This window comes from Lissotriton helveticus, chromosome 8, assembly GCF_964261635.1.
Source record: "Lissotriton helveticus chromosome 8, aLisHel1.1, whole genome shotgun sequence".
Classification (NCBI taxonomy): Eukaryota; Metazoa; Chordata; class Amphibia; order Caudata; family Salamandridae; genus Lissotriton; species Lissotriton helveticus.
The window spans coordinates 549913274-549938087 of NC_136069.1; positions in this window are offsets into that span (position 1 = coordinate 549913274).

Genomic DNA, 24814 nt, shown 5'->3' on the forward strand with positions numbered 1-24814 from the left:
ATGCTGAAAAAACGGAGGTCGTCATATTTGGACATCTCTCCCCCGGATGGTCAAACACCTGGTGGCCCCCTACGCACGGAACACCACCTACACCAGCCATCACCGTCAGAAATCTGGGGGTGATTTTTGACGATAAATAAAATTTCATAGCCCACTCAAATAAAATAGCAGCAACAGCCCATCACAAACTCAGGCTGATCAAGAAAATCATGCCGTTTCTACCAACCTCAGCAGGTAAGACGCTGGTAAGCGCCCTCGTGCTGTCATCTCTTGACTACTGTAACGGCTTATTCATTAACGCCCAAGCAAGAGTGACCAACAAAATGCAGACCATCCAGAATGCTGCAGCCCGTCTCCTGTCTGGAATCCCAAAGTTCTCACCAATCTCTGAGACTATAAGGAACCTGCATTGGCTCAAGATTCGAAACAGGATCAAGTTTAAAGCGCTGTGCATACTCTATAAAGCATTGCACAACTGCGGTCCACATTTCCTGAAATCCCATCTCAGATACCAGTACTCCATAAGATCGCTCCGATCTAACAACCTTAAAATCCTACAAATACCACGAACAAAAACAGTTAACTGGGGCGATAGACGCTTCCTTGTGGCAGCTCCCAGGTTATGGAATTCCCTGCCAGCTTTCATCAAAGACAGCCCATCCCTGATGCATTTCCGCAGACAGATAAAGACCTGGCTGTTTGATCAAGAATAGTTACCGGCCTAACCTCGGGAATACATTCAAAGTTTCTAGCGCCGAGACGCCTACGGGCAATTGTACGCACTGTATAAATCTCAAAAATAAATAAATAAATAAACAAATAAATAAATTTGGCAACCGAAAAACCCTACGGTAACAGGAAGATTGTGCTCTGTCCAACCAATTATTCATTTTGTCCTTGAATATTATTGCACCAAACGAGATAGTGGGGAGAAGTTTTGCGGTAATCAGTTTTATTAATGGTACTAGATTTTGAGAGTGAAGAGCACTTTTTGTTCTTATAAAGGCCCATTCCAGACTACGGGCAACGGCCTGCATTTCGGTTGTATGAACTGAGGGTCTCCCTTTGTGGTCAATCCACATCCCCAGGTACTTATAGGCGGTGACAGTTTCCAGTCTTTTCCTTTCGATGGACCACATAGACTTTTTGGGTTTTCCAGATGATATTATCATTGCTTTAGTTTTCGTCACGTTTATCTCAAGCGTGTTCATGTTGCAGTACTGAGCGAGGGAGTCGAACAGTCTCTGGAGACCAACCTGAGTTTGATCTAACAGGATGGTGTCATCTGCGTATTGAAGAGTTTGGATCTTTCTTGACTCTATTCGTGGAGGGAAAGTACGGGTGCATGACAACCATTCAGGGAGATCCGCGAGGTACAGGTTGAAAAGCATTGGTGTAAGGGTACACCCTTGCTTTAAACCTCTGGTGGTATATATTTTATTGGAGGTCAACCAGCTCTATGTAACTCGCACTTTGACCCAGGTGTCAGTATGTAAAGCGATTAATGCTTTTAGTAGCGACTGTGGAATACCCCATCTTGCTAGTTTTGCCCACAGTTTTGGCCGACTTACGCTGTCAAAGGCTTTTCGAAAGTCGGTAAAACCAAGATGTAAGGTTTTCCCTTTTACGGCTAGGGTGGATTCCATCAGATGAGCAAGACATATCAGGTTGTCTTCAATGTAGCAGCCTCTTTGGAAACCGGTTTGAGTAAAAGGAACTAGATTGTTGGTTTCCACCTACGTAGTGAGTGCAGTTAAGAGAGTGCTGGCATATGCCTTCCCGTCCACGTCTAGAAGAGCTATCATCCGATAGTTATTGGGGTTAGAACGTGGTCCTTTCTTATGAAAGGGGACAAGAAGCGATCCTTGCCAAGACACTGGGATGGGGCCACCCAGTATTCCAGCCTTGAAGGGGGGTGTCAGAATCCGGGCCCATTTTCCAGCAGAGGCTTTAAATACTTGGGTCGGAATTCCGTTGGGACCAGGGGCGCCACCCGAGCGCATTTTCTTTATTATTCCAGTTATATCGTCCGTGAGTGTATTGACAGGGATGGTGGTTTCGTCATGATTGACTGGATGGTCAAGAAAGGCCGGGCTGTTAATGGTTTGGCCGTGTGGTACTGTGTAGAGCTTTTTAACATAGATTTCCCAGTCCGCGGGGGAGATGTTAGTTGCGGTAGGCGGTTTGGTGGTTTTGCTGGCCTTGTTAACCCAGTTCCAGAATTTCCTTTGATCTTTAGATTTTATAATTTTAAAGGCTGTTACCCAATGCTGATCTTCCTCTAATTTCTTTAGGGTAAAACGCTCCTTCCTATAGGCTTTCCGCGCAGCCGTGATGTCCTCCTTCAAGAGTTTGTGGTCATTTTCGTTATGGACAGTTGTTCTTTGTAGCTTGTTTAATTTACTCTTGGCAGTTTGTATGCGTTGTTGTTGCAGTGACAGGGTTGTCAGAGTCGTAATGTCCCTGGAGAGATTGTTTGGCGGTTTTGTGGCGAAGAGGTCTCTAAAGCTAGTCAGTATTGTTTCCCAGGTGAGAGCTGTCACCTGGGTGCAAGCAGCTGGGGAGCCTCTGGTTCAAAAAGGCAGAAGCAGAAAATCTCCCTCCCACAGACCCTATGGAAACCTTACCCTGCAGTAGGATTTATGCCCTTACTGAGAAGCAAAATCCATACCTCAAGGATTACTTGGAACAATATCTAGCAAATGACTTCATTTGTCCCACCCAATCCCCGGAGTACTCACCTTTTTTTTGTCCAAAGGAAGAACCAAGAGTTAAGAGCCTGCATAGACTATCGAGTATTGAATCTGGTAACAGTGAAGAACCGATATCCACTACACTTGATTTCAGTTTTATTGGATCAGGTTAAAGAGGCAAAAGTCTAGACGAAACTAGATCTTCATGGGGATAACTATTTGCTTTGAGTGGCTAAGGGAGGTGAATGGAAGACAGCGTTTTTTACCAGATTTGGTTTATACGAGTACCAAGTTATGCCCTATTGGCTGTGTAATGCTCCAGCTGCTTTACAACACTTCGTAAATTATGTTTTGGGAGAATTTCTGGATCGATTTGCAGTGGTATGCATCAATAACATTTTCATCTTTCTTCAAAAATCCACAGGACCATGTAGGACATGTGAGAGCAATTTTGAAGTAACTACTGGAAAACAACCTGATGTAAAATTAGAAAAATGCGCCTTTCACGTGAAGGAAGTGGAGTTTCTGGGATTCATCCAATCAGAAAATGGAATCTCCATGGACCCATGCAAGATACAAGCGATCCTAGAGTGGCCCTCTCCCAGAAATGTGAAAGATGTGCAAAACTTCATTGGGTTTGCCAATTTCTATTGTCTTTAAATCGAGGAATTTTCTAAAAAAGTCACTCCCATCACCAGTCTTTACAGAAATGAGTACCGTTTCATTCGACTGATGATGCTGAAGAGGCGTTCACCTTCCTCAAGAAATCATTTACATCTGCACCGATTATTCTCCACCCGATCCTAACTAACCATTCCTTGTGGAGTCAGATGCTTCTGACCAGGCCATTTGAGGTGTGCTATCTCAAAGACAAAAAGAAACAGGGCAGCTCCATCCAATCACCTACAGATCAAGATAAATTAACTCCTCTGCAAATCAATTTTACCATTGCAGATAAGGAGTTGTTAGCTGTGAAATATGCCTTCCAAAAATGGCGACATTACTTATTCGGAGCTCGTTACCTTGTAACAGTTTTTACAGACCAAAAAATCTTACATTTGTGAAGTGTGCTAAAACTTTAAGTCCAAGGCAAATGAGTTGGCCCTCGTATAGTGTCAAGACTTGACACTATACCAGTATCTGGGAACACTGACCAGAAACCAATCATTCCAGTAGAAAAATGTGCCTGCATCCTGCAATTTGGTGAGCTGGATTAGGTTAAAGAAGATGAGAACAGGAGAGTCAAGGAAAATCTTCCTTACATCAAGGAGCCTTTGTATTTGCCAACTCGAGAATTGCTGAATTCCACTCTAAAGGTGTTCCATGACTATCCAATCAATCAATCAATTAAAACTTTATTCAGCTACATGATGGCCATAAAAGTACATTTTACATTTTGAAAAAGACATTGATGTTGTAAGTTAAAATAGAGAAAGTTATAAAAACACAAAGGGCAACCATTTTCTAATGACTCAAATCATGATTATGAACCTACCATATTATTTCATTTAAGGATCGCCCTTCACAGAAAACAAGCAACCCCATAACAAACGAAGGGAGAAGAAAACATTTGTAGGTAGGGCAGTGCTGGCCTAACTTGTGCAAAATAGCAATCTTTATAAAGTGGTAGAATATATTTAACTCTCAGTTCAGTATAAAAACCACAGAAAAACATAAAGTGCAATATATCCTGTTCGGAGGAGTTGTCACATGCGCATGGTTGCAAAGAGCCTAACTTTGAGAAGCCTTTAGGTACAGTTAGGAGCCAATGGATACAACTAAATCTAAACCTAGATCAAATGAAGCGGTGATGCAAGGTATTTACAAAGGACCAAAATGGTTGACCTAAAATACCAGGACTTAAAATTATAAAATATCTACATGAAGGTTTCATAAGTACATGATGATCCATTGGCTGGGCACAAAGGAATTACTAAGATCACAGAATTGCTATGACCTCTCAAATATAACAGTATGTCCAAACTTGTGGGAAATGCATTAGCGGAAAGGCTAATCGTCAATCTCCAGAGGGAAAGCTCCAACTCCTTCCTACTGCCCCTTATCCTTGGGACACCATGACCATGGACCTAATTATAGATTTACCCTCAAGTCAAGGTTATGACACAATCATGGTATTCGTTGACACCTTTTCTAAAATGAGTCATTTTATTCCACTGAAGAAAATTCCAAAGGGTTTTAAATTTGCTCAGTCATTTTTACAACACATAGTTAGGGCACATGGTATTCCAGTGGTGGTGATTCCTGATCGTGATGCCCAATTCTTTTTCAAGTTTTCGAGAGTCTTCATGCAGAAATTAGGAATTGACTCCTGGTATTCCACTAATTACCACCTGGAAATGGCTGGTCGTACAGAAAGAGTAAATCGGAATATTGAGCAATACCTGCGATTGTACCTCCTAGATCAGGAGGGAGAATGGCCTGACCTTATCTGGACAGCAGAATTTGCATATAATGATGCAGTTCATGCTTCCACAGGTTACTCTCCCTTCTATTTGAACTCAGATAAACACCTGAACACCATTTTAGGCAGGTCTAATGGCTCGGTTCCTGCTGTAGAAGAAGTCAGGAATAGAATTAAAATGTTTTACCAGACTGCAAGAGAACCTTTGATTAAAGCTAAGGCTTCCTACAAGGGTTACATAGATAAAAGGAGATGAAACAATCCAGAGTATTCTAAGGGTGACAAGGTTTAGTTATTTACTCAACATCTACATCTAAAGGGTAACAGAAAATTCCAACATAGGTTATTATTTACGATGGGTAAGATTGTGAATTCAGTAACAGTTAAACTCAATTTACCCTTCACCCAGTTTTCCATGTGTCTTTGCTTAAAAAGAGCCCTTCAAATGCGAGATCTACTGCTCCTTCCAAACCAGTAAATATAGACTCTCATTTTGAGCATGAGGTGAGCAAAGTTGTAGACTCCAAATTTAAGAGAGGGACGTTGTTTTTGTCTCATAGAATGGAAGGGTTAAGGTACTGAAGATAGATCCTGAGGCCCCTCTCGAAATGTTCATGCTCCAAGGCTATTAGGACAATTCCATAACACCTTTCCAAACAAGCTTTTTGAGGGAGGACCTCCTTTGGAGGGGGGTACTGTCAAGAAAACTGCCGCCAGCATTACTGAGGACTCACCTGTCAGAAGAAGGTTAATTTCCTTCCTGTATCTTCGATGGCAGAAGCGCCATTCACATGCCTCGTTGCTCTTGCAGAGACTCTTGCATTTCCTTGCTTCGATGGACAAATGAACTTTCAACATGGCGGTTGCCATGCAACCTGTGTCAGCATTCTAGTCGTTCAAGAGTTACCTGCTGGTAGTGTTCTTGGTGTGCGTGTCTGTTCTTTTGATGAGGGACCAGCGTTTCTTTAGGGTGCTCGCTCTGACTGAAAAAAGTTGCATTTGGTTCAGCGCTCGCTCAGTCGGAGAATCAGCTCAAAAAAATTTTTTACCCCACCCCTAGAGGAGAGTTGTGCACACCCGGGAATTAGCTGTAAGGAGATTAGTGTCTCTTCTATTTTTGAGTCCAGAGAAAATTCCAGTGAAGCCGCTAGAAACCTGAAGCTCATTGTCATTGTCACTTTCTCCCCCCCCAAAGAGGAAATACAACAGTAAGATTTTTTTCTACAGAGAAACATTATTTAGTAATATTAAAAATAAAAGTTACAGTTCTTGCTGTCAACATTGTACAGTCATCTCCATCAGTTGACTGAACTCTTCAAAAGCTTCTTCTTTGAGTAGACATTCCTTGGCCAACCTTGACGCTATCTTTTCTATTAATGTGGAACTGTGGACATTGTGTATAACTCCCAAAAAAGATTCCATCTTATACCATATAAGAGAGAAGCAAGCCTCTCTAACAATTCAGGTAGTGGAGTGAAAGAAAGGCACAAATGAGATGGATTGAATTCAGTATGGGTAGGTAGGGCATATTAACCACATTTCCATTCTTCTCATTGCTGCATGTTCTGTCCTTGCGCCTTCCAGATACAGAGAATGTGTATTGAATACTGACTAGAAGACCAATCACATTCTCGAAGGGAAGCTCAGACAGGATTTCTGAACCAGAGGCGGTCTCTATGTCTCTACCCACTCCCCGTTCTCCCTTCTGGGTGTATGTGCAGTTTACGAGTTCAGTTCTACACAGGCACATAGGAAGGTGATTGTCAGTCAGTCAGTCAAAAACTCTTTATTCGATAAAATTAATATCATAAAAGACATGGTACAATCATTTTTAAGTAAAACATTTCAATTTGATTAACAAAAATTCAATACAGTTCATTCATTATCATTAAAAATGCAATACATATTAAAAGAGTTTCTAGCATTAAAAATATGTGCCTTTTAAGAGCTGTTAGTACTGTAATTACTACGCAAGTATAATATATCTTTCTACAGAAAAGTATTACTCAAAACAACTTTGGATCTGAGGTAAGCTGTTAATGTTTTTTCTTAAGCGAATGGCTGCCGTCAGGAAACTAGCCACACAGAACATAATATAGGGGCTATCCAGTTGCATTAAATATGTTAGAGCGGGCCTAACCTGAATAAAGCCCGCCTTCTTCAGGAGTGGTAACAAATATTTCCGTCTACATGGCTCATAATGAGTGCAAAACATAACAAAATGAAGCGTATCTTGTAATGAAAAGCAATCACAAGAACAGGGATCCCCCTTGTCCGGTGCGCACCAAGTGCGGAAAACTCCCAAAGATTAGTGAATCAAATTTAGGCGGAATCTTGTCAGGAGGAATCTGTGGTGTCGATTATTCACCACTATTAAGTATGGTTCCGGGCCTGGGCAACTAACCAGCCCATAGTTTCTTCTTACAAGAGGTTTTGCAGCTCCATCTCCTCTCGATCTAATGTAAAAAGGTCCATTAGGGCCCTTTATGTTGGGAGAATATCTTTTTTAGTTAATATTTCGGGGGAGTAAAACATGGCTGAGCGACCTATTTTTTGCAGACCCTTTTTAATGTAATTCAACCATACAATTTTATCAGCCCTCTCTAAATGCAGACAGTCTCTAATGATAGAGTGGTTTAGAGTAATTTCTTTGTTGAGCCAGATTTTTAGCCAGTACAAAAGGGGTGCCATTTGGATTTGGTCTGAGATATAGCCAATCCCTACTTCAGTATGTGTTGTAAAAGTGGGGGTAGACTGAGGGACTGAGAGGAGACCCCTCAGGAATTTGTTTTCCACTAATTGGATTTTTTGGGGTGTGGTATAACCCCATATTTGGCATCCATAAGAGGCCACCGCCAAACATTTGGCTTTGTAGACCTTTATGATAGCTTCAACTGGTCTACCTCCCAGTTTTTTGGCAAAGCCCATGAGGCCCGAAACACTTCTACTAAAAACCACGCTACGGCTTGTATTTTGTGAACCCCAGGTACCCTTTTCATCGAACAATACCCCTAGATAGGGAAAGGAAGGGACCCTACATACCACTTCGTTTTTACAAAAAAAGCTTTTTTGTTTCCCTTTATTATGGCCCTTCCCTGCTATTAGGACCTGGGATTTTTTGGCATTAACCTTAAGATCCAGGTTACTCATAAAGGTGCCAAAGGCGTTCAGCAGTTTTTGAAGACTCACCCCGGTGCGGGCCATGAGTATGGCATCATCCGCGTATAGGAGAACAGGTATTACCTGTTCCCCTAAAACGCGGGATGTCCCGAGAAACCTCCCCCAGCTCAGCCTCAAGGGCATTGATGTAAAGGGTAAACAACAGGGGCGCCAAGATGCACCCCTGTCTTACCCCTCTTTCAGATCCAAATGGCCTAGTGCATCGCCCATCCATATTCACTCTTATTTTTGCAGAGAGATTTGTATGGAGGTTCGCCAGAAAGTGCACTAAGGGAGGGTCAAGACCTAACTCAAGGAGTCCCATCCAAAGCTTCGACCTGTTAACTAGGTCGAACGCCGAGGATAGGTCCATAAAACCCATGTACAAGTTACCCTCCTTGGCCACAGTATACTTGCTGATCAATAGATGCAAATTTAAACATTGGTCAATGGTTCCTCTATTTGACCTAAAACCGTATTGCATATTAGACAGAACCCCTTTCTCCTTCAACCAATCACTTAGTCTGTGCAGGACCACCCTTCCCAAAACCTTTACAGAAGAATCGATTAGTGAAATCGGTCTATAGCAAGAGGGATCCTGCCTAGATCCTTTTTTATAGACCAGAATGATGGTTGACGTTAACCATGATTGTGGGATACTATCTTTGCTGATAGAATTAGATTTACTAAGATTTTTGACCACAAACTAGGGGCAGCTTTGAATAGGTCGGCTGGGACCCCGTCCGGTCCTGGCGCCTTATTTTTGGACATTTCCTCGATGGCCTTTGCAACCTCGGCGGTTTCAAATGTCAGCGGTGAAAAGGTGTTTTCAGAGAATTGGGCCTCCATATTTTGACAATGGGGGGGCAGGCTATAAATCTCCTCAAAATGTGCAATCCAGGCCTCATCTGTGATGTTGCAGTCCATAGTAACATTATCTGAATTTGCAAAGAGAGGTTGGTTGACTGTAGCCCAAAATTTAAAGCTATCTCTCAAAACTTCAGGTGTCAACAATTTATTCCAAGCTTCATCCCTTAATTCCCGCTTTCTATCATTCGTCACCATCTTATATGTCAGTCTGCATTTGGTTATTAAACCCTTATCCCTAGGGAAGGTGATTGAGGAATCAGCATCTGCTCCTGTGGAATTTTGGCACTGTAAGTTAATTTTTGTGACATTAATGCGACTTCAGGGGCATTGTTAAAGGGTGGTAGTGAGGGAATCAATGGAGAAGGAGGTGATAAATATATAAACTATACAAAGAAATTTCCATCTTTGATAATTGCATCATGTGAGACAGGATTGTTTTTTGCTGCCAAATTAGCTCTGCTAGAAGGGTTAAGCCCAAGGACTTGCATTCAACCTTGAACTTAGCCTTCTCCATGCCCTCAAATGTGGGTGCAGGAACTGTTCTCAGATCACATAGGGACAGTTAACACTCTGCATGACCTTCAGCCTGGCCTTGCTCTTGGATCTTTTTTGGACATAACCCACTGACACATTCTTACGCCAGAGTATGCCTTGCCTCTGTGTGGACATAATGTACTACATAACCCTTCGCCCACGCTCAACATTGTTTGCACAAAGTGCCCTTTTCTGTCATTCTTCAATCTATCAATCAATTAGGATTTAAAAGGCACAACTAATCGATATTAATGTAAGGCTTCTACTCAGTCTGTATAGAAATCATCATCATCATCAAGAAAACTTTTTTTGTTACTCTTCAGTAACATAAAAGCACAAAACCCCCAAAAACAGTAAAAAAATGCACCATCGCACTAAACACATACAGAATATGTTTCTAGAGTCGATTTCACTTAACTATCTAGAAAGTTTTCATTAACAAATATGAGGAGGGGCTCTGGGAGTAATTTTGGTCGAGAGTAGGTTTGCTTCATTAAACATCTAATCTTCAGACCTAGAAACCGAATAACTTCCTTTGATATCCTCTAAAAGGGTGCCTAAAATCTACTTTCTTTTCCATGACTCTCTAATATTCGTCACTGATTCAAACGTTTTTCTCATACTATGGCAGATTTGAGGCACGTGCATTTTTTATTCAGTTTAAAGGGAGCGGTTACTATGCTATATTCTGAAACAAATGGGTTTTGTGCTCCTGTCTAATGATAATTTCAACATTGCTGTCTTCAGACACTTCACAAAGCACACAATACTTATAAAACCTGGATTTTACTTCCACATACAAAGCAATTTACCCTAAAAATTACTTTTTTTCCCAGCAGGAATCGAAGGTTTCACCCACATGTTAGACTCCCGGACACATACATGGTTCTTTCTTTTCAATAACCAAGGAGTGCATATTACCAAAAGAAGCCCTCTGTCAATGACACATGGCCAGGTACATGCTCATGTTGATGTGCGCTTCACTCACTTTCCTGCCATTTACTTGATATGAAAAAACAACCTACCCAGAATGGCATTTCTTAAAATATGTATGCAGTCTGTTAAATGAAAACATTTTCTTCCACCAAACTGAAATATGCACATGCAAGACTCTTACCGTGCATGCTTTTTATGACGCAGTGGCGGCATAAAAAATGCGCCTGGTTGTGCCCTGTTTACAAAGTGATGCATCTAGGCAGATGAGTCACCTTGTAAACCCCTGCGCCACATTATACCTGCGCCAGGTCTAATGTATGTAGCGTGAGCGTTCCCATACCATATCCATGCAAGATTTCACTGCGCTAATTCTAGGGTGCCACTGCGTCAAAACCTTATGCCTGCTCCAAGCAGGCATAAGGAGTGATGCAGTGCAATAAGAATAGGCATCCCCCACGCATTGCTGGATTTCAGTCAGGCTTACGAAACAACTCTAGCAATGTGTGGGTTTTGCACCGACAGATACATCAGAATTTCTGCTTTAACGCAGCGGTGCGTCAGTTTCTTGTAAATAAGGCCCAAGTTTGAAACCAACAGTTGGAACACGAAAGTAGGATCAGGTAAAACTACCCACACGCTGGAGTAATCATGTGTCATTTCACACATTATTCTAGCTTCATGTTTGTTATGTGAAATTCCTCAAATTATGCCATTAGGTCACATGGTGTAGATACGCAATGTTCACAGCAAACGTTTGTAGCACGGACACAGGAACAAAGAGAATGACCAGAGCGTGAGCTGCGGTTGGAAGCTGCATTTGTGCTCTTTGTACTATTTGTTTTGCGGGTTATTTGGAAAATACGTGGAGATGAGGAGACATTTCAAACTAAAAAATAGCACTAAATGCAGGTTTTAGATTTTGCTGATATTTGCTGAATTTTGCACATTTATGAAAAACCAAAATAGACCAATTTTGCACACCCCTACATGAAACCACAGTTATATTGTTCCTTTTTTCAGTATTTCTGGGAATTACTATCTACTTGGACCTTAAAGACTTGGAAATCTGAAATGATCTAAACTTAGTTTCCCTAATAGTTTTAGCTTCATGATTTCTACTGGTTGACTTCTAATTTAAAATTAAAAGTTGACAAAATTAAGATTACAGGAGGAGAAGAAAATGCTATTTAAGTTTATTTTACTTAACTACATTTGAAGTAGCCAACTGAGGATTTCAGACATTTTCTCAAATATGTTTGTAATGGACAAGCATTTGTTGCTTACTAACAATGAGCCCCACGTGTTTTACATAACTCTCCCTAAATCTCCTTCCTCGTCTTTTATATGCCAAAACACTCAAAATTGCATAGATAAAAATGTATAATGATCATCTTTCAAATGCCTCAGCATTTACTGACATTTAAAGTACATCTATTTGAGGAACGAGGCATATAATTTACTTGCTTTCAATAGATGTGGCTGGTGCTTAAAACAAACAAATGTGAAACAGCCAGCACAAAATAAAATATTTGCCAAGGCCATCTGTATAAAGAAGTCCTTCTCGTGACCGTTTTCCCATACTAAGCATTCACCATTGAGGTAAAAAAACAATTACAGCTTAAGTGATCAGTGAGTCAGTCAATTAATTATTTGCTTAAACTAACTGTTCTGCCTTTTAAATAGGTTACATGACAAAGTGATTTGTCTCTTAGTGCTCAGCGACACCAGTTCAGGGGGCGAAAATATATTTCCGTTAAAATATTGCAGTGAGTTTTATTTTCGGGTATTCAAAGCTGTTTCACACAGTGCATTATATAGGATGCTACAAAGTTTCTTGACAACCCAGTCTGCAGGCTGAGGTGTGATTTCATGACTTTCTTTCTCAATTGCTGTGCACAAATGTCTATATCACAAATACTGATCGTTTAAGCAGCTCATGTATAATGCTTAACATTATCACAAAATGCGAGAAACATAAAAAATGTATAAGGCATCAAAGTTTGAGTTAGGGGAATACAAATTCTGAATAAACATTGCCGGAGTTGGTATTTTTGTATTGTAAACATTGGGTCTAATCATCAAATAAACCCTGCCAATTGTAAGGACCTTTTGTTAATGGACATTTAGAGGGAATAGGGAGCTATCATTTACATTAGTTACCATAGACAATGAAGTCCAATTGGGGCTTCAAAGAAATCGACAAGGAGATTCACGGTGAGTTTAAAGGGAATTATTTAGCAAATTAGATCAAGTCAGATCATTAATTTATTAGGTATTCAAGATATAGAAATCATTATTACAAATTCAAAAAATCAAGTAAACAATATTAAAAAATAGGGTAAAATAGTACAATGCTAAGAGTCTTAAATAAAATGCTGAATATATAGCAAGTGTGTTTCCTAGTCATTTAAGGAAGGTTGGGCATAAATGGCATGTTATTTTAAACACAGTAAGATAAGGCGTCAGCTTCCAAAAACCAAAGGAAGGTTTCTGATAAGAGAGACTCTTTAGCTTGAAGCATAAATGACTTAGGGCCAGATGTAGGTGGCCGTTTCAGGCCATTTACCGACCGGTAACGGCCGATTTCGGCCGTTACCGACCGGTAAATGGGTTTTCGGTATGTAGGGGCACTATTTTACAGAATCGGTAAATTTACCGATTCGGTAAATTTACCGATTCTGTAAAATACCGAATAGGTATTTATACCGATTCAGTAAATCTGAGATGTAGGTGGGACTCTTCTGAGTCTCAAAAGCCTTACCGAATCGGTATTTTACCATCAAATCCAATTTGATGGTAAAATACCGATTCCGGTGTGCATGCACATGTGTGCATGCACACCTATGCCATATGAGAGGCAGACCTGCCCTTAGGGCATGTATGCCTGCCACATGGCACCCAAGCCTGTTTTGGGGGGGCCAGAGGGTGTCAAAGTGACACCCCCTGCACCCTTGTGAAAAGCCCATAGGAATGAATGGGCATTACCGATTCGGTATTTACCGAATCGGTAAATACCGAATATTTCCGAATCGGTATTCCAGCACATCTGGAATACCTACATATCCACCCATCAGATTTACCGATTCTTAATTACCGAATCGGTAAAATTCGGTAATTAAGAATCGGTAAATCTATTCTACCTACATCTGGCCCTATGTCCCTTGTTTGCTATTTTATGGTTTAACTCTTTTATTAAAGTTTTCAGTAAAAACAAAACAAACGGATCCCAGCTGTCCCGTCAGGCAAAGCAAGACAAATTCCAATACAGTAAGGTCATGCAAGACCCGAGTCAGAAGATGTAGGGCATCGATACAGATCACATACAACTCCCATAAACAAGACAACATGACCCACCCCCACTCACTCCCCTCTGTCCCCGACTCAAAATGGGGGAACACCGCTAGAAAAAATGGGAAGGTGAATGAGTCAGCGCTGTATGGCCTTCCATTTCCGCACGGGTTCCCTCTGTTCGGGAATTGGAGTATCTGCCAACCGCAAAAGGCAGAGGTATCGTGGGCAACTCAGTTCCCGAAACTCCCCGGTAGGCAGTGTCAGGAAAGGACCGCCACAATTCCGGGAATTTGTCCCTTCTCCCTGCCTGCACCATCCACAATCTATGGAGCCAGCCCATGTGTGGGGGGGCCTGTGGAGTCCCCCAATGTGCTAAAATGTTTTGCATGGCTGCCTCTAGTGCAATAGCAATGAGACGACCCCTCCGTGATTTCAAAGGGTACATCAAGGCGTTAGGAAGTCCCAATAGGATGTATGCTGGCAACCGGGGGAGTTGGGTATCGAGGTGGGTGTCTATGTCATCTAGGATGGAGCTCCTGTATCCCTGCATGCAATACCAACTCCACAGCAGATGTTCCAGTGTGCCACATTCCCCACACCCTCTCCAGCAGCGGTCGCTAATGCTGGGGTTGAATTGATGTAGGCCCGCAGGAGTATGATACCAGTAGGTGGCCACCTTGGTTAACGTTTCGGTCAGGTCTGTGTGATATGCGGAGTGTCTAGCTCTGTGGTATATCCCATGCCATTCTTTGGATGTGAGTGCCCTCCCCAACTCCCGCTCCCACCTATTCCTACCTGCATTGTATGTGTAAATGTTCGTGTTAAGGAGGTGCTCGTACAGGACAGAGATCAATTTTTTATCCGACGTGCGAGTGACCAGCCACTTTTCGTAGGGAGTGAGGTGGCATTGCGCTCCCGGCCAGACCTGCGGCTGAAGAGCCCAATGTCGGACTTGTAGGTAGGGTAACCTGTCACTCTCTGGGATGCCACATTCTTCCCTCATCTGTTGAAAGGAGAGGATACCGTTCAGGTTAAAGAGATGTCCCAGGGCCTTGCAGGGGGAACTCCGCCATGAGGCGAATGCCTTAAGATCGAGGCGTGGTGTGAAGCCAGGGTTGGCGAATAGCGGAGTCAAGGGGGATGGGAAGGATGTGAACTCATGTTTGGAGGCAACTCGATCCAACACCTTCATGACAATGCTAGTGATCTGAGCGGCGTAAAGGTTGGGTGGTCGATATTGCTTGGGAAGAAACAGAATCCCTTGCAGGGGCATGCCCGCTACTGCCTGGTCTTGGAAGAGCCAATGTTTGCCAGATTCCAATTGATACCATGCCACTAAACTGCGGAGCTGTGCTGCGTAGAAGTAGAGTTGTAGGTCTGGCACTCCCACGCCACCGTGCTCAGGCGGCAGGATTGCAATGGCTATGTTTAAAGCGTGGACGTTGACCCTGCCAAATGAAGCACGCCAGTTCAGACTCTGTCTGTTGGATCCACCCCGTCGGTGGGCGGACAGGAAGGGTCTGAAACAGGTAAAGGATCTGTGGCAAGAGTGTCATTTTGGTGGCAGCTATCCTCCTCAACCAGGAGAGGGAGTGACGCTTCCATCTCCGGAGTACTCCTCGGAGCTGTGTGCAAAGCCTAGCGTAGTTTGCTTCTATGGTGGCGGGGATAGAGGGGCCTAAGAGGACTCCCAACTATGGAACCATGGAGCTGGACCACTGTATTGAGTGTTCCTCCTGTACCACGGCTAGCGTCTCAGGGGACAGGGAGACATTGAGGGCGACCGATTTATCGGTGTTGATCTTAAATCATGAAGCGAGCGCGAAGGTATGTAATTCTACAAAGAGCGCACGGAGAGATTGGATGGGGTCGGTAAGGGAGAGCAAAATATCATCAGCGTATAGGCTGATTTTGTGTACGTCTCCTCCAAATTTGATTCCCTTGATCAGGTTGTGTTGCCGGATTCTTTGCGCCAGTGGTTCCATATAGAGGGCGAACAGGAGAGGGGAGAGCGGGCACCCCTGCCTAGTCCCTCTGCCATTCGGGAAGCGGGAGGAAGTGTGCCCATTGACACGCACCATGGCATTAGGCAGTCTATAGCAGTTTGAAATACAAGTGCAGAGAACGTCTCCCAGACCAAAGAAGTGCAAGACCTGTTCCGGATATGGCCAGTGTACCCTATCGAAGGCCTTTTCTGCATCTATGGCCAGTAGCATGCAATCTGGTCGCGTGCGCGACCCTGCCTCGATAAGGTGGAGTACTCGCCTCGTGTTGTTGCTGGTTTGCCGCTGAGGTATGAAGCCAGCTTGGTCCGGCTCCACCAGCTGAGACATATAAGGTGTCAGTCGGTTTGCCAGTATGCCTTTGTATAATTTAAAATCTATGTTCAAAAGCGAGATTGGTCTGTACGAGCTACAGCAAGTCGCGTCTCGGTCGGGTTTTGGAATGACCGAAATTGCGGCCTCCAGCAGTTCTGCAGGGATCGCGCCAGGCTGGGCAACGAGTTAAAAAGGTCTCGCAGCAGGGCGGCCACCTGCTGGCAGAAGGTTTTGTAAAACACTGCCGGATACCCGTCTGGGCCGGGCGATTTCCCCAGTTTCAGACGTGAAATTGCTGACATCACCTCCTTGAGGCCAATGGGTCTGTCTAGAAAATCTGCCTGCGCCGAAGTCAGGGAGGGAAGGCATGCCTCTTGTAGATATCTCTGACCCGCTTGGTGGTCAAGGGAGTCACCGGCGTAGAGGGACTCATAAAATGTGCCAAAGGTCTTTGCTATTGTCGCTTCGTCCGACACCAAGTCGCCTTGGGCGTTGTGGATGGCCTGTACCCCTTGTCGCTGGCGCTGTTCCCGCAGCTTGTTTGCCAGTAGGCTTCCGCATCTGTCTCCCCCGTATAGTAGGCCTGCCGAAGGCAGAGGGCCACATATTCCGCTCTGTCCTGGTCTAATGCCGCCAGCATTTTCCTCTCCGCGCACAATTGACGCCAAGCCCGAGTCGCTCCCGTACGCTGATGAATTTGTTCCTGCTCAGCCACTCGCTGCGCTATTTCATCCCGTTTCTGCGCCCGCTCCTTGTTGTTAGCTGTGGCGATAGATATAAATTTGCCTCGTATTACTGCTTTAAGAGCAGCCCACTGTGTTGCCCGGTTAGTGTCAGTGTTGGCATTGCTGGTCAGGTAGTGGGTAAAGGTGGATTTGATCTGGTCTATTGTCGATGGGGTATGGAGGAGCGCTTCTCTAAGGTGCCAATGCCGCTGCGGCGTCGGTACAGCCGAAAAAGGAAGATCGCCACCATCGGGGAGTGATCTGACAGGGACGCTGGTAGAATGTCTAAGACTTGTGCTCGTGGCACCTGCGCAGAGGCGCAGAGAAAGTAATCGAGCCTGGCATAGGATTTATGGGCCCCTGAGTGTTAGGTGTAGGAAGTGCTACGTGGGTGTGTGTGTCTCCACAGGTCAATAAGGCCCAAATCCCTGAGGTGCACCTGTCCTGACTTAGAAAGAGCCCCCACCTAACCCGACCGTTGGCAGGAGCGATCGGCTGTGTTATGCAAGACTAAATTAAGATCACCCCCCAATAGTAAAAATCTATCAGTGTTAGCTGTGGCAGCAGCTAGTGCTTGCTGGAGAAAGGTTTCCTGTCCCTCATTGGGTGCATATAAAGAGCCTTCCACTAGTGTCTGGCCTGCTATCAGGAAGTGGTATACCAACAATCGCCCCCTTATCTCCACCTCCCACTGAAGCACCTTGCCCAGGAATGATCTGGACACTAATATTGCTACCCCTGCCACTTTCTTGGCGGAGGACAAGATAATTTGCGTGGGGAAGGCACGGGATTTAAGTCGATGTTGGTCTTTAGGCAGCAAATGAGTCTCCTGTAGGAGGCAGATGTCGGCCATGGAGTGTTCTAAAAGGGACAGGACCGCTCGTCTTTTAATGGGTTTATTGAGCCCTTGCACGTTAAGGGTATGGATTTTAAGTCTGGAATGAGCCATCGTCTCTCAGTGTTGACGCAAGGGCTCTGGATAGCCTATGGGATAAGGGAAGATAGAAAACTCAAAACCAAAGGGAAGAACAGAGGGGCGCCCACCCTGCAAACAAATCTCCTTCAAAGGAACTGCCAGAACTCCCCCTTCCCCGGAGCCCTCCCCCCCTCCCCAACTCCCTCCTCCCGCACCCACCCCCCCAACTCCCACCCCAACCAAGAAATCTTGGGTGCTAGACTGCATGTCACGTATGTCAAGGCTCTCCCCCCAGCTCCAGTCACTCCCTATGTGCCCTATCAATGCGTACCTCAAATTCACCGAGTTCCCCCAGGATCTCTCGGAACAGCTTCTGCAGATAGCCAGTTACACTGTCCCCCTCTGATTTGGAGGGCACGCCTCGGGCCCTTATATTGTTTATTCGAGAGCGGTTCTCGAGGTCTTCAGCGTGTACCTGTAGATCGATCTGTTGCTCTCGGAGACGGATGACCTCCTGTTGTAGGCTTTCCACTTCCTCACTCCTAGATTGGTCCGCTTCCTCCATTGCTGTTCCCCCAACTCGTCTACGTCGCAACGCAACTCCCGATGCTCCCCTGCCATGTCTTGTTTGAGGGTCTAGAAGTCATCCCTCAGGGAGTTGAATAAGGACACCAGAAAGGCTTTGGTGATGAGGGCTTCTCTATCTTCCTGCCCCGGAATCTCTTTAGCCGATGCGGGCAGCGTCTGACTCTTCTCACCTTTGGGGGTGCCCTTGATTAACATATCGGAGATGGTGCGGCCGCCCCTGCGATTTGTGGTCGCCATGGTGTTTTCACTGCTCGACCTTCAAGCGCTGGGCCGTCCGGCCAGCACAAGTAGTGGGCCCTCCATTGATTGCCAACCCCTGGGCATACTGTCAGCTCGTAGTGCGACGCCGGCTCCTCCTGTCCAGGGCCCCGGGCGTAGGCCAAAATCCGACCAAGCGATGTCTCCAAAGGCTCAACTGGTGGGCGGATGCGTGCAGCGTAGGCGTCGTCACCAGCCCTGGAGACGGCTAGACAGTGCTATCAATACCGTGTCCCCCAGTGCCCACTGGGCCTGAACCATGTGGCCCCCTGATGTCACCCTCCTCCTATGTTCCTCACTGCCACTACGTTGCAAGTGCTGGGCAAGTCTCTCTAGGCCCGCCGCCTGGTCGTTTTTCGTTGTTGCAAGCCCCAGTGTTATAGGATGATGCGAGGGTGTAGATGCCCACAGTCTGGTGCCCCTTAGGTGATGGGACCTCCGCTTTCCCTCCGCGCTCTGCTACTCCTCCCCAATGTGGGTGTAGGCTGCCGACTAGGCCGCTGTATGCCCCACGCTGGGGGGCTCGATTTACGCTCTGTCTGGGTCCGCCCCCACTGCCGCTGGCCTAGTGCGCTGCTTCTCACCTCCCCGACTGTGCCTTGTCTCCACTCGCTGCCTCGTAGATAGTGTCTCGCCACCCGCCGGGCACCTGGCTGTCGCCCGGGCGGCTACTCTGCCGGGCAGAGCACCAGCGCGCCGCTCCACAGTCCACGATGTTAGGCCGGGTCCAGGACCGCGATTACAGCTCCACCCGGTCAGTATCGTCAGTTGCCGCGTTCGTGCTCCGTTGGATGCCGCCTGCACCGGTCTCCGCTGGCTCGCCTGCTCATTGGTACACCTGAAGGTTGCACCGGGTGATAGCTTGTGAGAGCCCCGTCTCTTGTCAGGCCGCCTCAGGTCGGGCTAGCTGCAGGGACTCAGCAGGCTCAGCCGCCATTTTGCTCTGCGCTCGAGGTGCGCTCCGTGCGGGTAGCAGTAGTCTCCAGCTACCACCGGGCAGGGCTCCAACCTCACTGGTGTAGTCGCTAGATGTCTCGCCACCTTATATCAAGGCGTGCTCCAGCTAGGGGGTCTTCAGAAGCTTATTTAGGGGTGCTAAGGGGGTCCGGGACGAGGAGTCTCCTGAGCAAGCATCCTCTCAGGCCGCCATCTTAGCCACGCCCCTTGCTATTTTAGACAGTATCTTCTTGTTCAGACAGCTCTTCCCACAGTTGCACTTCCTATCATCTCCTCTCTTCCCAATGAGAACTTCACTTTTAGTTGTCTGATATATAACAAAAGTTGATTAGCTAGCTAACAGAAGGCATCTGGAAAATATTGCATCTGCAGTGGAAAGGAAGAGAAAAACATCTTGTGCCAGATAACTGTTTAAATGCATAAACATGACTCTTAGCACAAAACATGAAAGTTAACATTCAAAATGGTTTCTTCATTGTGGATAACTTAATTAATTACAATCGTTTAATTCAAGTGCTTGCTTAATATGTCTCAGTGTGATTACCTATTACAAACTTTGTATTGTGTGAATTTTAAATGACATTAAAGTTTGCACTTTACAGTTATATGTTTTTCATTAGCAAAATTAGGAATTTCACTCTATCAACATGAATCTGATTAGAGGCAAATTTGACAATGGCGTCAGGTAAGTAGTCTTCTTGCCTTATCCAATACTATATTTTGCAATATACACAACAAGTCACTCCTTTGCAATATAACCATGACACTCATGCAGTTATGTTCATTATGGAAAGGCTTGGTATGCCAGGGCCTGCTACAAGATCTGTTTCTGCATCTTGGCACAGGCAGATAATTGGGTAATGTACACGTTCTCAACTAAAGCTCACATTGTACAATTAGTACACAATAAATCTGAATAGCAAAGTTTTTTGGTGGAGCAGAGTTGGCATTACTGTTCCCTAACTCCTGAGTCTGTGCAAATATATCCAAATAGTAAAGGATGAATAATTTGATTTATGGATAGTTCCTAACACCATGACTTAGCACATGATCTGCACACACAGCATCTCAGAAACACTAAATGTTGTTTCACATATAGTGTGTCTGAAGCTATTGCAATCATCAAGTTACTGAATTAGCACACATGTCAAGTTATTGCATGAGCTATATTGGCACACACATATGTTCTGCACATGTGCAAGTCGCCTAACAAGTACATTACACAGCTCCAGGTGGTGGTTGCCGGTGTGTAGTTATGAGGTCAGATTTTTCAAAGGAAGCACATTAATTTTTCTGCTAATAACTAACAAATCTGAACAAACTTTCCCCGAAAAAAAGTTTGTCCACCTTGGCTACTTCATGTAAACTTTTGCCCCATCTATCAAGCGGGCACAGGAAAAGAAAGGTGGCTTCAAAATATTGATTTTCCATGTAAATGTTGATAGAATAACTTGCTCTCCAATACAGAAAAAATGCTTAAACTGAATTACACTGTAGCAGGGTTTCTGTTCTCCCACAGAACTGTGCACAGAGGATTGGAACCTCGGCGAATTAGGGTGACCCAAAACTCACCTCAGTACCCAACAAACCCCTTACCGAGCTAGCTACAGTGTCTCATTGGTCATAACAAACTCCCAATGTTTAGACAAACCAGAACATGAACTTACAATACCTCAGGTTACGTGGAACACATGAGCACTCTTTCGTTATACAATCATTTCAAACCAGAACGTGGAGTAAATGAGGACACGTGCACATTTGAAATATTTATTTACTAATGCCGTTTTCTCAGACGCAGTATCTTAGATAATACAAGGAAACATATTATCAGAAGCAAAGTTATCAGCATAGTTACTAGTCCATAGAAAGCAAATGGTGGCAGCATGTTAACATGCTGTAAATGAATAAGGGTTAACAACACTTATTTCTCACCCTCCCTAACTCACATATTATATTAATAGCTAAGAAGGTCTCTTTGGTTTTTAGCAGGCCGGGCCCATACCTCAAGATCCTAGAATGAAGGGATCACATCAGCATACACCAGCTCTCTCTGCATGCGAACAGAATCAAGTGTGTTTGTGTGCTTCAAGCAAAGCAATATAAAACCCGCCTAAAGCCAAAAGTTGGCAGAAGCTGCACTTATGTTATGTCTATAAAGGCGCGAAGATCAGACCTCATAACAATTCTGTATCGTGTTATTCCTGAAGCTTCAGCACTCTCTGTACAGGCATAGTTTATTAAGCAAAGCTGATATCAGAGTAATAACATATTATTCTCCTGTAAACCACAGCGAACTACTAGGTTGAAAGCTAAATCAACAATTAGGTGTCGTGTGCAGAAGCAGCAAAAGGAAAAATGGCGTTTAAACATTTAATGAGCCTATGGTAACTTAACACATTATAAAGATATACAGTAGCTATATGACACCCCCCATGATCCGAGCACGGATAAGATAAGATAAGATAAGGGCAACTTCATGAAAGCAGAGTTCAAGAACGATGAACAACGTTACAATCATATAAAGTGATGGAAAAGACTACAAAACCAAAAATTCAAAAATGTCAATTGTAGTGGTCAATAGCACTCAAGTCAATAGGACTGGGAGGTGAAAAAAAATGAAATGAAAAAGGTGGCATCATCATAAATCAATAAAGGAAGTTAAGGCAAGACTGAATACGAAAAATATGCAGCAACAGCCTCCAACATGAAATCACCGTCTTCATCTGAAAACAGGTCAGCCATCCAATTTAAAAGCGGGAAAGAACATACATGTTCTCCTAGTACCGAAGCCTCTATCACCATCAGAGGACAACTAGGTGGGTTTTCAAGAAAGCTCAATGCCAAGAAATCTTGCGCTGCTGCGAGTATGTTCCAAGGACCCATTAGTCCATGCATCGCTGCTAAGGCCATAATCCTTTCGCCAGTACAAACCAACTCGTGAGTAACGATGGGACTCATCGGCTGATTAAAGTCGACGTCAGGAGAAACCGGTCCGCAGAGACACAAATCAATGGCCCAGTCAAAATCACAGCTTAGGCAATGAAACACAGGCTGGACACAGGTGAAGTAGGAAAATCGAAACGATAATCCATATGCCGTGCTTAAAATCACAAGCGGCAGCGTGCCATAATATTCAAGCATCCGGTTGCGAAACAGCGCCAGAAGGGGCTGGGCGGCTCCTTCCACATGTGGGGCATCCATATTTAAGGAAACAAAGGACCAATAGAACGCCTGCCGCCAGTGCCAGTAATACCGGGAATCCTCCAAACAAACTCGAAAAAATGGAATGGAAGAAAGCAGGGATCACTCCAAATATTTTTTCAAATGAAGTTACAAGACCGCTGCTAACGGTTATAAAAAAATGCGCCAGCCCAGTTGTGGAGGATGCGTTAAAGATAGAATGTATCATTCCGCCAAAATGCAACGGTAAATCAGTATTTAAAAGAGCCTGAACCTCAGTCCGGGTGTTAGCTATGTGAAGCACGAAAGTTTCCCGAGCTGAACTCAAGGCCACTTCTTTCTGGGACAATAGAGCCCTTAGTCTGCTCATGCCGTTGAACTCTGCTTTCAAGGTTGGGATGCGTGGCCAGATGGAAACATCCCTATTTTCATGTGTGGGTGGGTACAGGACATTTCTGCAGCAAACTACACGCTCAGTTATGGTTACCACATAAGCTACACCTTTAATTAACCCGCAACAATCTTCATTATTTAAAAGTGAATAACTTCCGTTCCCCAGTAAGGTAAAAGTCGGGATGATCGCTGGAACCGGAGTCCCTTTTAAAATACAGGCTAAATTTGGTCGGTCCTGGTTGCAAGAACCGTGTCACTGTATGTGCCTACACATTAATGAGTGATCTGGAGTTTCTGTACATTCCTCCCCATTCACACATGAAAATAGGGATGTTTCCATCCAAATTTTTTAAAAGTTAAAATTTGATTTTCTGTAAATCCATTCATCCTTTTTTGATACATCTCCATTTAAAGAGGTGCTCAGGTTATATCAATCAATAAAGATTTGTAAAGCACTGCTTATCACCCTTGAGGGTATCCAGGCACTGGGCAAGGCGTGCTGCTGTTGCGGGCTATCTGTTGGAGAGCCAGGTTTTATGTTTCTTTCTTAACTCTTGGAGGGTGGGTACAGATCAGAGTTGCAGAGGAAGTTTGTACCACTTTTTGTCAGTCACTTAGGAAAAGACAAGTCTGCCACTCCAGTTTTTTTGGAAGCGGGGTGTGTGCCTGGTGGAGAGACTGAGAACATAGTTGTCTGGTGGTTTTAGTGGAAATCAACTCTGTGATTGAGGTAGGCAGGGCCTGAGTTGAGGAGTCCTTTTTAAGCATAGGTGAGTAATTTGAACGGGTACATTTTGTTTAGGGGGATACAGTGTAGTGCTTTGAGTTAGGAGGTTATGTGGTTTCATCTCGAGAGGTTGAGGATGAGACTTGCAGCTGCATTCTGTATGATCTGGAATCTGTTCAGAAGTTGTGCAGTGATCTCTACATAGAAGGTGTTGCTCTTTTCCAGGCGGCTGGTGCTGAGTACCTGGGTGACTATGCCTATTGTGTCACTGGGGAGCCCCTTGAAGATTGTTTTCAGCATGCAGAAGATGTGAAAGCATGCCAAGTTGATGGTGTTTATCTGCTTTCTTATCAAGAGCTTGCTGTCGAGGACAATGTCTAGGTTTCTTGCATGTTGTGTGGATGTGGGAAATGGGCCAAATGTGATTGGCTTCCATGTGTCAATCCAGGGAGAAGTGGTACACCTAAATATGAGGACCTCTGTATTGTCAGTGTTGAGTTTGAGGCACTTGTTCTGCATTTAGCTGGCTACATTGGTCATACATTTGTAGTAGTTCGCTTTGGCGGTGCTGGAGTTTGCAGACAGTGACATGAAAATCTGTGTGTCGTCAGCATAGGAAATGTTGTTAATCTCGGACGCATTGAGCAGGGTGGCCATAGGGGCCATGTAAGTGTTGAAGAGTGCTGGGCTTAGAGATGATCCTTTGGGGAACTCCACAGATGATGTCTTTAGGGGGGAGGTGGATGCTTTGAGTTCTTCCTGTGAGGTGGAATCAATGCACTGGAGGGCTTTCCTTTGGATTTCCATCTGGTGAAGGCCAAGAAGGAGGAAGTAGTGCGACATGGTG